Below are 16,615 nucleotides of genomic sequence, written 5' to 3' on the forward strand. Positions count from 1 at the left end.
AACTTGCCAGAAAAGCACTAGACATTTTCTAAATGTAAGAACAATTGCATGTTTTTAATTAAGCTGAAAAATAGTGATTATTAAAAAAATCAACTAAGCATTTTCCTATGGTTATAATCACTAAAAGCCCCTGAGAGTTAAGCTTCCATCTCTTTATCAACACGACTCAAGATTAGGCGAATGAGTGTATATTGTTTGTTTGTCTGGATTTGTGCCACCGTGCAACGATTCCCTCCGTCTCATGTTGAAACATCTCAATTATGCCTCCTCACTTCCATATTTCCCCCGTGTTTGTGTACATGTGTCTCTGTGTGTGTGCTGATGTTATGGTGAGATCCGTTGGGCCCCTGCTTTGTCAAGAAACACGGATACAGGGCTCAATGCCAAGATTTACAGTAGACCTATCAAATGCATGTGTGTATGTGAGTGTGTGTGTATGTGTGTGTGTGTGTTCATATGGGAAATCTGGAAGACAATTATGGGAAGACAATGTGTTGTTTTCTATCAGAATTCCACCCAAATTATGATGAAATTAACAGGCAGGGGCATATTTAATAATTTATTCTAACAAGGGAGGTAACAAATTGCCTTGCTTGTGAGTGTGTTAACACGTGTGTGCACTCACATATGTGTGTGTTGGAAGTATGAATGACAGCAGAGCTACTTCACAGTCAGTCCTCAGGCTATCATTGGCATCACTCAGTCTCTCGTATTTATGATGCTCTCTCACTTCCATATAAGGAAAGATATCAACTCAAAAGAACAGCAGCACTATTACACTATCTAGCTGTCCTTTACTCTTGTTCTCTGTCTTTTTGTCTGCCTGTCTATTGACGTCATTAGAAGCCAAATGAAGCATTATGAGGATTACTGGCAAAGTTAACCCATTGCTATGTTCCCATTAGCATCACTCCTGCGACACACACACGCACGCTGGCACGCGCACACACACACACACACACACACACACACACACACACACACAGTGAGGGTATTTAGAGATGTGTGTAAAGCTGCTCCCAGCTTGCCCACTGTGAACTGAATTGAGCAATACAAACAGCATTTAAACGGTCAGGCTAATATGTTTGTGTGTTTTTGTGTGATGTATGTGCTTAATGTCTTTAAAATTGAGACATATGACATTGTAGTGTTGATTATTGCAGAGCAAGAAGTAAAGGATTTGAGAGAGAGAGAATAAGAGAGATTTCCACTCTGAAAAAGAAGCAGAGTGAAGACATACTTGAATGAAGCATGAAGCAATTAAACAGCGTATTATTTATTTTTTTAAAGTAAAACTTCTGACAATTACTGGGAGCAACCAGCAGAACAAAACTTCAGTTGCCACATCAATGTAATAAAGGAACAGTACTCTGTGAATAGGGTCAACCACAAGTGCCAAAGAAAAAAAGCATGTTGTTGGATGTACAAGGTAGTGAAGTGTGGACTGTCAAGGGAGGACACTCATCTAATTATTTTACTGACTTTATTCTTTCTTTAACTGTAAATTAATATATGCACATGACAAGCTAAAGGAATTTTGCAACATGTTGTAAAATGCACTTACTTGTTTATTTGCCAAAAAGTGGCACGAGTTAGATGAGACAACAACAACAACAACAATCTTTGGATATAACTAGAGCCAAGAGGTGACTATTAGCTTCTCATTTACCCATTGGTGTAGTCTAAAGGACAAATAGTCTAATTGTAGTGGGTATACTGTACTGTATGTATTGGCCCCGAACATCCCTCTGTGAGGGGAACATATCATAGTGGGGGGGTCTGGGGATGTTTTGAGCATCAACGACTTTCCTTTATTCGGATACAAATTTGTATGCACCACTTCACACTGGAAATACCTTTTTTATCCAATGCAAAGAAGAAAAACACAGACGATATTTCATAATATATCAAAAATATAATGGAAAATATGTTGCTGCATGTCATTGGGCATTTTTTAAGTGGTTATATGGAAATCCTGGAGCTTTCTTAGTGGGTATACTGTGTATACTTGGGTATCACATAGACTACACAACTGCATCTACTTCTTGGCAAGAAAGCTAATAAGTGTATTTCCCACAAAGTCAAACTATTCCTTTAAGTGAATCTTAATCTCATTTTGCAGTAAAAAGCCAATACACATTTTGCACTTCCCCTTTGCTCTAACGCCTCCATGTCCATTGATGGTGCTTCCTGCCTCTCACCGTGCTTTCTCTTCTCTTCTTTTGTGTCGTTCCTGCATACCTTCTCTCTCCCCTTCTATTTTTATACTCTATATGTTCCTTTTTGTCCTCTTCCTGAGTGATGTACTATGATACACTCTGTTACAGTTTCTAATTTGACCTCTCCAGTAAAGCTCCTCCTCCTAAACCCATCTCTCCATCCAACCCATGTGACTGTCCCTCCACTTCTTCTCCTCTATCACTTCACCACTCCTGTCATCCTTTCACACTTTTGACTCTCTTGTTTCCTCATCTCTTCACGTCTGTACCTCCCCCTGACCCTCAGCCCCACATATAAACACAAACACACACACACACACACACACACACACACACACACACACACACTTTACTAGCACCTTATTCTCTCTTTCACATTTTCTTTTCTCTCTTTTTCACCTTGTTATTCTATGTCCTTTTGTCCATCGATACATCTTCTCAATTACCTTGTCTAGATAGCCTCTGGTAGGCAGGCCTATCGCACACATGTGTGTTTGCGTATATGTGTGTTTTTGTGTTTGTGTGTGTGTGTGTTTGTGTGTGTGTGGGGGACCAGGTGTCTAGTCTGTGTTGCACTGGGTTCTTGTCATTCTGGGGAAACAGCTGCAAACAGATAACAAGTAGCTGGCTTCCCCACAGTTTTGCAGACAAATTAGAAATGCAGTCACATTATTCAGTAAGGACCTTTCCTTTTTCACCCTGGGCTCCAGCTGACACAAATGGCCACATGCTGGCGTATCATCACCATTCTATCCAGTCAGCTACTTCAGCATCAGACCTATCATGAAAGGTCCATGAACAGTACAAACAGATATTTGGAAAAAAAGAAAATGGGTTCAAATATTCAACCTTTCCTTTTTTTCCGCCTTGAGAAATAGAAAATTGGATTTTTAACCTCTTTTCCAAATTTTCTGTTTTTATTCAGAGGATCCAAAATTTACAAAATTGCGTCTGGGCTCCAATTATTCAATACTGCAATGATATTCTCTCGCTCGTTCCACCTACTTACTAACAATTGGTTGGCTGTCATCATGGGTGTGTCTGATGGGTTTAGGTGGGCGATCAAGAAGACTCGGGGCAGTCATGTTGACGCTGAATATTTACAAAAATATAATTTGCAATATTGTTGAGATTTTTGGTCATTCTTGCGGGCAAAATGTCTTACAGACGAACTTTGGACTGAACGGTGGGGCGAGCATCTCGTCATTATACAAGTTTTGCACAGATTGCAACATACACAGGCTCATGGGCGTCAGTTTGGTTTGAAATGTGCATTTCCAGAAGTGCAGGGCATTCTTCCTTTTTTTTCTCCTTAGAGCAGATCATGTTTTGACGCTGTTCTGTAGCTTACTAATGTAAATGAATAAAAATGTGATGATGTCCAAGACGTTTTATGAAGAAGAAAGCCTTATGGTTTCGAACAGCATTAGTCATTTTAAAACGCACAAAAAGCTTACCGTGGTTCATCCTAATGTACCTAAACAATGATCAATGATTACCAACTTTCTTTCTCATATTGCTCCTCATAACCACTGAAAACTGTCAAAACATCTAACACAAAGTCCTATTATTACAGACGTTGTCTGACATTAAGCGTTTGTGCTCTACATTTTGACAGGCTTGATTATGCACTAGGAAGGGAAAGGACACATCACCTTGTCTGGCTGCTGTGCTCAATGGGGGGCGGGGTGTAGCTAGGCGGAACAAGGGAGAGATTATCATTGCAGTATTGAATATTGGAGGCCAGACGCAACTTCATGAGATTCAAAATTTGTGATCCTCTGAATAAAAACAGAAAATTGGAAAAAAAGTTTAAAGATTACATTTTTTAATTTGTCAAGGTGGAAAAAAAAGAAAAATTAGATATTTGAAACCATTTTTTGTTTTTGCAAATGGCCGTTTGTGCTTAGAAAACTGAACGGTACATGGACCAAGAAAGGTCCTATAACTTTAATTAAGAGGTTTTGGATTCCGATTGTTTGGTTTAATATGACATCTGATATCCAATATCTGGTATCTAATCTAAGAGTTAAACTTCTCCACATACGCAAATAGTACAATGTTTAATTCTTTAATAAAAATGTTATCCAATGAGCTTATTCAAGATAATAGAAGTGAACAACAAAGTAATACACATTTCTCACAGGTAAAGAAACCCTGCTTACACCCACTAATATCTGGCTGTTGTCTGCAGTGGGAAAGGAATTGATATTCATACCCGGGACAAATTTTGGTAGACATGAGTATTTTCTGCTCCAGCTCCCACAGGCAGAGAGAGAAACATGACACACATGTAGACATGCTAAATTTTTGCCCTTTTAGATATAATGCTACGCAGCACATTGCCTCCATCTGTAACTTCTGTCATCTCTGCCACAAATTCAGGCCATCTCCGCGCAAGCAGCGCTCGGATTTTGATTTTTTTTGATAATACAAATAACTATCAGCTATTTAAAATAAGTAAATCAAAGATGATTTTTACTGTTTACTAACCTTAAGAAAAGTGTATCACTTTTATAGAACGTACATGGTTGTGAAACAAAGGTTTCTGCCCCTGTAGAAGCTAGAAGTCTGTATGAACTTTGTATGAACAAGTTTTATTTGTAATCTTATAGAGAAAGACTAAACTACCCACAATCCTTAGCGTAACAGTAACATCTCTGATTGGTCCAACTCACTGTTACCATAAAAACGTAACACGGAAAACTGCGAACGGCTCGAGCGAGCTTCTACCATTGAAGTCTCTGATTGTTTCTGTACACGGTCTTGAACCTTTTGCCTTTTTCAACATGTTTCTTACTTTGAGAGTGTTCATTTAGTTGACCTCAGGCAGGTTGCAGAAAGACTTGGTCCAGCAGTATCTATCGGGCTCCACCACTGTAAAAACCTAACCAGAAAAGCCGTATTCCTACTCAGAGACATTCTTCCGGGCTTCAATTGTTGCATGACATAGCCCTATAATATTAAAGCCAGTTTGCCAGCTTCTTTAAGTACTGCCATTTTAACTGGAATTTCTACTTCTCTCAGTAATTGCAATTCCACCACAGTCACTTCAACTACAACTTCAACTGCTTCAGTCTTCCAGTTATTTCAAACATTTCAACTGCAACTTTTCAGCAGCTGTAGCACAAGTGACTTTTCAAGCTATTTCTTGTTATAACGCAAGCATATCCTTTATAAAATGAATAGTATCCATAAATATGTATGTCTATATTTTATATGACAGGTATCAGGCAGAAGTGAAATGTTTCACTATGACTGATTCAATAATTCTTTAAACAAAAGAATATAAAAAAGCTAATGTGGAAACATCTTTGGATCTGTGTCCTTTATGGTTCCGAACAGGGACCAAGCGGATCACTCCTGCTGTGAAATTTTCCAATCCATTATCATCGACTACAGAGCCCACTCCCGATAAATAGAAACCTCATTTTGTTACTTGATTCCACACTTGGTTTTGTGTCAACCCAGCAGGAATTAGGTTTAATGTAACAAGGGACAGAACTGGCATAAATGAATGCAAATCACCCCCACTTTATTACTGTAGGGCCCACCTCTCCTTGGCTGCCAGCTGTGGCGCTGATGATTGAGGGATGAAGATTAGGAAACCTGATAATAAACTCCCTACAGGGTCTTTTAAAGCCTCTTTTGCCCTTTCATTCTCACTTTACCAACCTACCAACTTTTCTCTCGCTATCCTGGACTACTGAATCAATGATCAAATTCAATCTGGTTCTGGAATCACTCATTTAAAAATTGGTCAGTTGACAGGTGAGAGATCAGCATAGCTACAACTTCAGTTTAAAAGCATTGAGTTATGTAAGTTACAGAAAGGCAAGGCCAAGAAACACCAAAGAAAGCATCAAAAACATTGGGTCTGTATTTCCAGAAACTTTTTATCATTTTTGCATGTATCTGACAACGTACCCAAAACTAGCAGACTAGTGTAAAAAGACACTACATGTAGATCACATGACTGCTTGACAAATTGACTTTACTAATTCATTAATAATTGTTACATCATCAATCACATCATTTAAGTTAATCAGCCCCAGTTTCATCAAAAGTGACTTTAAAACCCTGCAACGCCTACCCACCCAAATGTCACATTTTTTGTAATTAACTTGTAGTAACAGATTACAAAACACTGTGGTTTAACAAGCAGCCATCTTGTGGTTTAGAGGTATTTACTGGCCATCAACAGCTAGCTTAAAGTTAGCCCTGGTAATTGTTTGATGTCAATCATTTTTTAGCTTTAAGTCAAAGTAATAGTGCACTGGATGTGTTCAATCCCACCACAGAACCAGTGCAACACTTATACAGATTACAACAACTGTTTGCAGCTGATAAAGCACCTGAAATGACAAGTTACTAGTTTCCTCATTTTGGATAAGGCATCTGGATTGTCTACTTTTACTGAATTACAACAGCATCACCGCATTACTAGTAGCACACAAAAGAGGTACCATACTTGGATCTGATAAAGCCTATCTGAGTGGAAATCAGCACAGATACTGCAGCTAAGCTGCTACCTGGTGGTAGATTTTCCCAGAATAAACCCCTTTTACTTTAGGTATTAAAAAAAAACTCAAGTCAGAAAAAAAAAAACTGATATCCAAAGCAACTGGCTATATATTTTTAAGGTGTATGAGTTGTTTATTTAATATATTTTACACCCTGGCAACTTTTAGACATGGTTTATGACGGTATGCTGGTTCTTTTATCAAAAATCTCTTGAGGACCTTCCCTGTCATCTCTCCTGCTAATACAATATCATACCCTATTGTTCTTATCATTCCATCCGTTTGTCTTTTTCTTTGTGTGACCCACACTTGTTCTCCATCACTTTCTCTCCATTTCTCCCTCTATGTCTCATTCCCTCTCTGTCTCTCTCTTATCTGATGGAGTGAATAATTCATGATTATTCTTTAAGGGGGTTCTTTGATCTGAAAATATGGCGTTATATAAGTGCCTCATTCCTGACTGAGTAATTGTATGTTTTGAGTACTATATTTTGCAAGCCCATTAGATTGCTTTTTTTTTTAACATAAATGAACCCTTGCAAAACAAACCTATTCCGTTCAATACATTTATTTTCAAGTCTTTCTCTGCGTGCAGCTATATGCTGCTGCGCCCCGGACATGTCTACCTCGCTCTCAACCTTTTCATATATAAGTTATAGTAAGTGAGCCACAAAACCAACCAATCTGAGAATTAAACGTAAATTCTGATTGGCTGTTTTTATCCACTTAGATTGCAAGTAGCAGGAAAAACAAAAACAACAAAAATCTTTTTCAGTCAAAACCTGTTGGTAGGAATACTGGTATAGTATATAGATATGACTACAGTGGAGCGGTTCAACTAACGTTATGGGATAAAAACACATTTTGGTCAATATTTTGACTTATATCACAGACATGTCTTATTATGTGTGTGTACTATAATGCAGTAGTTTTGTTTAACTCAAATTTCCTTGTGTGATTATCGTTAGTTTGACTCATCCTTCACAAGCAATCTAGCTAACTAATTTAGTACAGCAGCCAACTAACATCTGAACAGGCCTCGCGGCCCTGTAGCTAAGTTTGGTCTTGCAATGTGAGACTGAACAACAGATATATTGTTTTTTTAATAAATCAAAATTTCAATTATTATTTTAATTAATTAAGCTGCTCCACAATATTTCCAAGTATCCAGTGCTAACAGCAGAAATACCCATTGCTGGGCAATTACTGTTTTCCTGTAGATATGTGTCCTGCTACTTTCAATCTAATTGGAGACGAACAGCCAATAGGAGTTGACCTTTGGTTCTCTGATTGGTTTGTTTTGTGGCATACTTGTAACAGTGTGAAATTTTGAGCAAGTGTGTCAAGAGTTGAGCACGCAGAGTGCAGAGGTGTAGAGCAAGTGAGACATGACCAGAGTACAGCAGTGTCTACCTGCCTGCAGAGAAAAACAAGCAAATATATTTATTGAGCATGGAATAGGTTTACTCAAACTAAATTATTTTTTGCGAGTGTTAATTCCTGTTCAAAATGCAATGTAATTTGCTTGCGAAATATAGTTCTCTGTGCTCAAAACATACAGTTACTCACTCAGGAATGAGGCACATACAGCATATAATTGCATAAAAAACGTTCCGCATGCTAATAAATGTGTGTGTGTGTGTGTGTGTGTGTGTGTGTGTGTGTGTGTGTGTGTGTCTTTTGTTCATGTGCTTTGGTGAGTGTGCTTTCATGTCAATTTTGTGTGGATTATGCAGTGGTAAAACATAGAAAAGTGTGAATTGTAGCATTTTGCATTCTGTGGAGCATGTCTATGTGAGTGTGTAGTATACCTGGGTTAATTTGTGTGTCACTGTGCATGGAATGACTACAAAATAAAAACCAGAATACAAAAACATTTCATTATATCTTGTGTGTCACAAATACTATAAAAAATGTAACAAACTCAGATTTATATATACATTTTTAAAAATCCCGCATGGTAATAAAAAAGAAATTGTACATCAATAACCGGTTAAGAATCGAATCGTTGGCCTCTGATCAAAGGCAACTAGGGATGTTAATGATTAACCCTTTAACTGGTAACCGACAATAGGGTGATTTCAACACAAAAAAAAATACTGTTAAAAAAATTATTTATTTATTTTTCCATAGTTAGAGTAAAATAGTCTACACGATCTTAGTTCAAACTGCTACTTGCCAGTGCAAACCTTTTTCTGCTAGGCTCTCTGCCGGATGGTGCTCACAGCGGAGAGCTACATGACACATGCCACTATATCGATGAGGACTGCTGGGTTAAATTGGCTACCCTCACAGATTATTCCAGGCAGATACACAGCTAACAACCTTGCGGGTGTATGTGTTGGAGACGGGCTCGGACATATGCTCAGCTGATAGCTGTGGACTTGTGTGTCGTGCAAGGAGAGAGGCTACTTTCCAGGACAGTGTCATCAGGAAGTCAACCCATCAAAGATGGAACCACATCAGCCACATTGCATGCTAATCAAACCAAAATAAATATAGACTCAAATTGCGGAAAAAAGAAAAGAGAAATGAAAAGAGGAATGAAACATAAAAGCAACTTTGAATGTCTCTGAGCTCATGTTACATGTTTTTCCTAACCAACTAGATCTATTTGGATCATTTATACACTAGCTAACAGCTGCAGTGGCATTTCTAACAGTTCAGATGAACTAACAACAGCTTTAGCAAGTAAACTGTCAAACAGGCAATTTAAGGCTGTTAACAAAGAAATGAAGAATCCAGCCTAGTTAGTTTGACAGGGTCACACGTGCTAACACAATGGCTCCACGCCATCATTATATCTTCTAGTCCTGCTGCTGCAGCTTCTGAATTGGACTTTAGTGAAGAGTCTGCCCTGCAGCTTTGCCCTCATTTCAAAGAGTACTTACAGGGTCTTGGAATCTATTTGTCCCAAGACAAGTTGAGTTTGTTTCTGTTTCTAACTGACTGTGTCTTGCAGGCAACGTTTCCCAAGTATGATGTACATCAAATATGGCCGCCAGATGACTAAAGCAAATGTAGTAATCCATATTATACATTTGGAGCTTGCCAAGCTTGCAAAGGGGCCTACGACAATCATCAAGTGTTCTTGTCCACCGTAGAAAAGATTGACTTAATTTCTGTTCTGCTGATTGGAATCACAGCCACTCCACCCGCCTACGTCCTGGAGGCAAAATGAATATGCATTCCAGTTTAGACCCTGGTCATGAATATTTATAATGGTTAACGCCAGATATGCAAATGATCCAGCCAACCCAGATGGCTTCAGATCAAGACATAATGATCACACAAACACATGCATGCACAAACACACTCAAGAAGAAACACACTGTGAAGGTTTGTTTTCTAAAGGCAAAGACAACACGTCTCACATATCATAAAGAAAAGTGGAGACAGGAGAAAGATAAGAAATGGGTGCAGAATTTTGCTAGGGATTGTTACTGGCACCAAATAAATGTGCCACTACAAAGACAAATTTTCTCTACAAACACTCACATGTTGATACACCAGGAAAGGAGGAAAATCATAATGACTAAATAGTTTTAAATCTAATCCATGCATGTATGACAAAGTCTGGTGTCGGTACTCAACAGTGGTAATTAAGATTAAAGCTGGTTCTCGAGGATTACTGGCATTGTTAGTTGCCAATATCTTTCCCAGGTTCCTGTAGTACAAGGTTAGCTGATAAAAGGGATCAGATCAAAAAGGATTACTGCCATATAAACAAAGTGGACTAATCATAGCGTTGCTTACAGAATACTCACATTGTCTTGGAACTCTGTCTGTTTTGCACAGGCAACTATGAGAAAAGGTTGATCACAATAAGCAAAACAAGACGCTATCATTCTGATGTTTGGCAGTTCAAATCTTAGTTTAGCGTGTAAGCATGCTAACATTTACTAAATGTATCACTATTAAAATATTTGGACCAAATCCAACTTGTATTTAAGTTGGTACCAGACATATTTAAGGACTTATTTACTTTCTGTTCAAACCTTATGATCATACACACTATTTCCTTCCACCGCCCCCACCCACACACACACCCTGCCTGGATACTGTAAGCATAATCGGATAATTCCTTTGGGCTAAAGCCCTGCTAACAAGCTTATCACACCACTAGGGCTGGGCGATGCATCAAATGTTTTTGATTAACTCAAATGTGTGGTTTACGACGACTTGATTTAATGAAAATTGGTTTTCTTTTAAATTGGTTTTCTTTTTCAAATCAGCCTATGCTCCCCTCTGGGCTCCTACAGTACTGAATGGGCTCAGCCCTTCCCCCATATGTTAGCCAAAGAGATACACAAACAACATGGCAGGGACTAATATTAGTTTGTTTTGATTACTTAACCCTAATCTTCTTGGAAATGACCGGCAGCTTGCGGTGCTATGTACCTGACTTAGAGACACCTATTCTGAGAAAACTGAACGACCATCTGCGGCTGACCTGATGGAGCGCCATGTGGAGCACTGGAGCGGGTGTTGCGGAGCCCTGTAGTGGCTCAACACATCTACTAAATGCAATACTACCGAGTTGCGATGGAGGTCTGTAGCGGTTTAAACAACTAGCAGGCGCTGCTTTGTAGCATGAAGCTTCTCTTGCATGTTTGTTACTGTTAATTAATACAAAGGAGCTGGCTACAGTTAAGCTACATTCATGATACCATGGGATGTCAATGTATGTACGTTACTCAGGTGAAAATAGGGACAGGGATGCGCGATAAAGTTAAAAATAAATTGAACTTTTAAGGCGAGGAACGGGAAGTGAATTACACACACACACACAGACACACACACACACACACACAGCTATACTTGTGTTCTGATGCAGGATTAAGGACATCACCTAAGATCACACACTGGGGTTACTGTCAGTTGTCAGGAATGGCGATCCCACGCATTAGTCTTAATATACTGTTGTATCATGTAGCAAATAATGCTAACCCAAATGACTGAATGTATTAATGATATACATTGCTCACCTTGAAAGTAGCAACATTGCTTTTATTGCACAGTAAAATACAGTGAACTTCATTTTAAATCCAGCTAAAATAATTGGAGCAATAATAGTGCATTCCAGTAATGTGCCTGACAAAAACACCTGAACTAGCATCGGATCTCTTTAACTGTGCAGTCAGAATGAGGTCATGCTGAGCAACATTGCTCAACTGGGTCACAGGCTGTGACTCACTGCATGTTGCAGTATACCTGGACTCAGTAAAGCCCACACCTCGCAAAAGGCATCAGCATACTGGAAAAGTTAGAGAGAAGAGCTGACGTGAGTAGGGAGGCCCCCTCAAAGCCAAGTTCTAAACAAGAACTGATTGGGAATCGGTTAAAATAGTAGTGATAAGGTCCGGAATTGCTGTTTCCTGTTGTAAACAGCTTTTGATCAAGGGTGAGGTCATACGTTGACAAGTGATATATTTCAAAGCATAGAAGGCAAACCCAGTCCTCCATCAATATCTAACGCAGGGTTGTTAAGAAATGATCCCCAGCCCCACAAATAAAGAAATACAAGTACACATCATCAAACCTATAGTTAAAACTGTATAATGTAAATGTGTATGTGAATTTATATACTGTATATGCAATTTTCTTTAAATGAAAATAATCTCTACCACAATGTAACACTGTCCATCTTAAACATATATTATATATATATATACACATACAATATATACATGTATAGATATATGGGTACACAATAGGTATTGTGAAATGGATATCTCACTATAATCCATGTCTTGTAAATATGTTGACTCATTGTGTGGTGGTTGAGTCATGCTTTCGATTTATTTCCTAGAGGGAAGTTGCTTTAATGTTGAATATCCTTTTTAAGGCCCACTTGCTGAGTTTTTGTGTGTGTGGGCAGATACTTGCCTACATAAGTAGAAGTTTTGCGTGCATGCTGTACTCTGCAGTCTGTGGGACTCACAGAGAAGCTCTCGCAGTGTCTTTTAAGAAGGTTTTTTGTTTTATGAATCCACACCCTACTACTCTCTGTATCTTATCCATAAATCATGGTGCATTCATCCGTTTCTTCAAAGCAGCGTACAGTATACTGCTGTTAGTGCTAGATAAGCAGACTGTATGTCATGATATCAGGCTTAAAGGGCCAGCCCGCCAATTTTCAACCTGAACCTTATTGTTATAATGTGGGGAAAGACTTGAACGTCTACACCTATGTTTGCTACCCTTTCTGTTGCCTAAACTCCTCTCTACATTTACTTATTTGTAGTTGGCACTCCAGTCAAATGCAACATTTTATTTGCACAGTAGTAGGGAAGGCTCAGAGCTTGAAGACAATAGCGGGCACTATTATAGAGCATATGGACAAAAGCAACTGACTACATCTGACTCTATAAATGACAGCTCAATAGCTGGGACAAACATCCCATAAGGCTATAGATAGGAAGGCAGGCAGGTGCACACACACACACACACACACACACACACACACGTAGACACACGTAAACACACACACAACCCACACTGTTCCAATAGAGGATTGGACACACCTGGCATTAAACACCTCAGTTTACCCGAGTACGTTAAGGATTAATTATATTGATTGGTGACTAATTCTCTCATTCTAATTCGTCCTCCTCTGCTTTTACAACAATTGTTGGTATTCTCCTGATAAAAGACCATTTTCATTATTACCAGCTCATAAAACCAAATGGTCTTTCTGATTACAGGCCTCCAACTCAGCTCAATCTTCCTGGCCGACTGCTCTTTACTTAAAAATACACGTTAACATTTCATTGCATTCCATTCTTAATTTGAAGTGATTGTGTTGAAATAAAAATGCCATAGGGTACCTTTAGTTTTTCATTTTCAATTGCACTCCCTAAGAAATAAAACTGTTATTTAATCTATACAGCAACCTTCTTCAAACAATGATTATTATCTTAAATTATTTTAAAGGATCAATGTGGTCTAATCTAAAACAAGTCAAAGCTCAAACTCCCATTCACTGTATACCACATTAAGCAAAATAATGTATCTGCTGTTACCTGGTCAACAGGGAACAAGCGATTGAACATGGATGGATTAGTAAAAAGGCCTAGGGAGCCCCTCCGCACAGGCTGCGATATGTGATACATACTCATCTCATAAGGAATGACAGTAATAGCGCCACAAAAATAGGATTTCCAAGGAAACCGCCACCAGGATCATTGCAGTGAATTGGTTTCAAGTGCTGGTATTCAATGCCTGGCGGAAAGTATTTAATCTCTGGACCTACCCACATTTCTTTACTTTGATATTGCATTCGCTTATCTAAAGGTATGTTTCAGTACTTATTTCAGATGTAATTCATCCTAAAAAAAACTGCTCAAATTCACTCTAATTCAATTTCTCAATACATATTGTTCTGTCCCCCAGCTGTGGGTTGTTTTTATTAAAAAATAATTAACTGGGTTGCTTAATATCATAAGAGTATCATTTACACTCCCTGAATTTACTGGCAACCGCTTCAAATCACATTCATATCCTTCAGCCAATTATATCAAGCCGTCAGATTGGTGTTTGTTGGTGAGTAGCAGCTTGCTGAGCTCAGGTTAGAACAAATACTGCCAACAGTTAGGCTTAGATGTCTGCTTTTTATAGTAATTTGTGTAAAAGATAGCTAAGTGTTATGCAATGATTTGGAGTGATCCCTGCTTGTAAAGCAGATCCTTAATTAACCAGAGCAAACAGCCTACTGTAGAACTGATGTAAAAGCAAAGACACCATAAAACTGTGTTATTGATTCTGTGTGACTTGGAATTTAAATTGTCATTTAAAGGAAACAAAACAACATGAGTGATGGTAGTGATTGTAAATGTTAGTGAATAACCATTTCTTATTAAAACAACAAATGAATGACAGTAAACTAAGACAGTGTGATTTGAGGCCTTTACTGACAATGAACATTGCAGAGGACAGAAAAGTGTCAACGAGTACTACAAGAAGACCTCCATTAGAACAAAAGGAATGTGAACTCCATCACAGCACTGAGGAGAAAGAAAAAGAAAATCACCTAGAACAAGACACATACCAGTTACAAATAAATCGATAATGGGGTTCATCAATAGCTGTAATAATGAAAAGCTATAACATAAAAAAGCTGAAAATAACAAATAAAAGACACTTTGGCGGCATGCTGCTAGTTAGTGAGTGGTGAGTGTATTGAGACACACACCAGCTCATTTATTAAGGTTAGACGCAATGCATGTGGAGGTGAAATAGGCGTCTTCGTCACAAAGAGTCACACACTGCTTATTGACAAAAAAAAAAACACAAAACCGACAGATAATGTACCCACAGCTAGCGACTGCCGTGTAGCGTTAATCTGTGTGTGTGAACAGATGGCAGGCGCTAACAAGCTAGGCTAAATGTAGCTTCTGTTGGCATGGACAAAGACTGATCTCTGACTTCCTGATCCCAAGCCTCTTAATTAAATGCACCATTTAATCTATTCAGTTTTCAGTCCTTCTGCTGCTCAAAAACCAACACTGTTCTTCATTGATGACCTGCTCGCCCTAGTGATTAGAACACAACACAACTGTACCAATCAGATTGACAGAAAGACGCCCAGTTACAGGTAGTGTTGTTCAGAAATGATCATCATCATGACCCATAATTATATTGTTGTTGATGATGACGGAAATAAATAATCTTCTGCTGAAAACAACTTCCGCTGGATCTGAGGCAAGCACCAACTAAAACCATTTTTAAATAAAAAAGCAGCAACAGTAGACAACAATCAATTATTGTCTGTCACTGCATTGATGCAGAATCATCCACGTCCGCATCGCGAAAATTATTTGCAGCAATGTAGCACCAACATGTCCATTCTGAAATTATCCCAAGGGCAGTGCTTTTTAACACAAACAATTAAATGCGCTGGGTATCATTTTAGCCATGCAGTACAACGAATGAACAGTTTATGTCACTAAGTTAAATAGTTTCAACCAGAGGAGGTGGACCAGCAACTGCATACAGTAGCTGTCCATGGTCCTGAAAATGTCTACATCAAGATGTAACTGCATGAAGTCGCTGTCCATGGTTCTGATACGTATACTTCAAGTTGTACGTGTATACTGTTCCAGTCCTGAATGTCTAGTTCAAACTGTATCTTCATACAGTACCTGTGCATGGTGCTCAAATGTTGATTTTTAGCTGTACCTGCATGGTGTCGCTGTCCATGGAAATGTTTTTCTTTCAACTGTACCTTCATACTGTAGCTTTCCATGGTGCTCAATAATCTTATATCATAAACATGCATCATTAAATATATATGAGGAAAATGGAGTGATACAGTGCAGTCATTTACTGGTATTACATGTGTTGTTTTCAAGCTTTGATTGAAGAATGTCCATGTGCTAAAAAAGGTGCCCCGATGGCTCTGCGTTCAACACAGTTCACTCAATATGGATTTGAAAACGGCTGAACACACTTAAGGCAAGCCAGCCCTTAAACTTTCTTGTTATTTAAAAAGAGAAAACAAGTTAACTTTGAATGGTTTCAGTTTATCTTACTTTGTCTATTGTAAAATTTTCAGTATATTCTCTTGATATAATTGTTGTACGTTATCTTCACTGTATTTCTGCTTCTCTATTACATAGGCTTTCCTCTACTGCTGCAGTAACCAATTTTCCATGGAGCATTTAAGTGTACTCATTTACTGTCCATAATCACCTTGTCCACTGAATGGAGTCCTATATTGAGACCAATGTCGGCATGAGAAATCTATATATTTTGTGTCTAATAAATAGAGGGTATCGGATTGATGATTGAAACGATCCACTACTAAACATTACTCCTTGTTCGTTGTCTTAATGCTCCAACTGTTACAAGCACATATGAAAGCCTTCTTAA

At 38.5% G+C, this 16,615-nt stretch overlaps 1 protein-coding gene across 2 annotated transcripts in view; it reads right to left on the reverse strand.

Moving 5' to 3' along the window:
- Nucleotides 1-16,615, reverse strand: part of lrfn5a (leucine rich repeat and fibronectin type III domain containing 5a) — a 113,503-nt gene that overhangs the window by 89,079 nt on the left and 7,809 nt on the right. The window lies entirely within an intron of this gene.

The sequence above is a fragment of the Etheostoma cragini genome, chromosome 20 (genome assembly GCF_013103735.1).
Source record: "Etheostoma cragini isolate CJK2018 chromosome 20, CSU_Ecrag_1.0, whole genome shotgun sequence".
In the NCBI taxonomy this organism is placed as follows: domain Eukaryota; kingdom Metazoa; phylum Chordata; class Actinopteri; order Perciformes; family Percidae; genus Etheostoma; species Etheostoma cragini.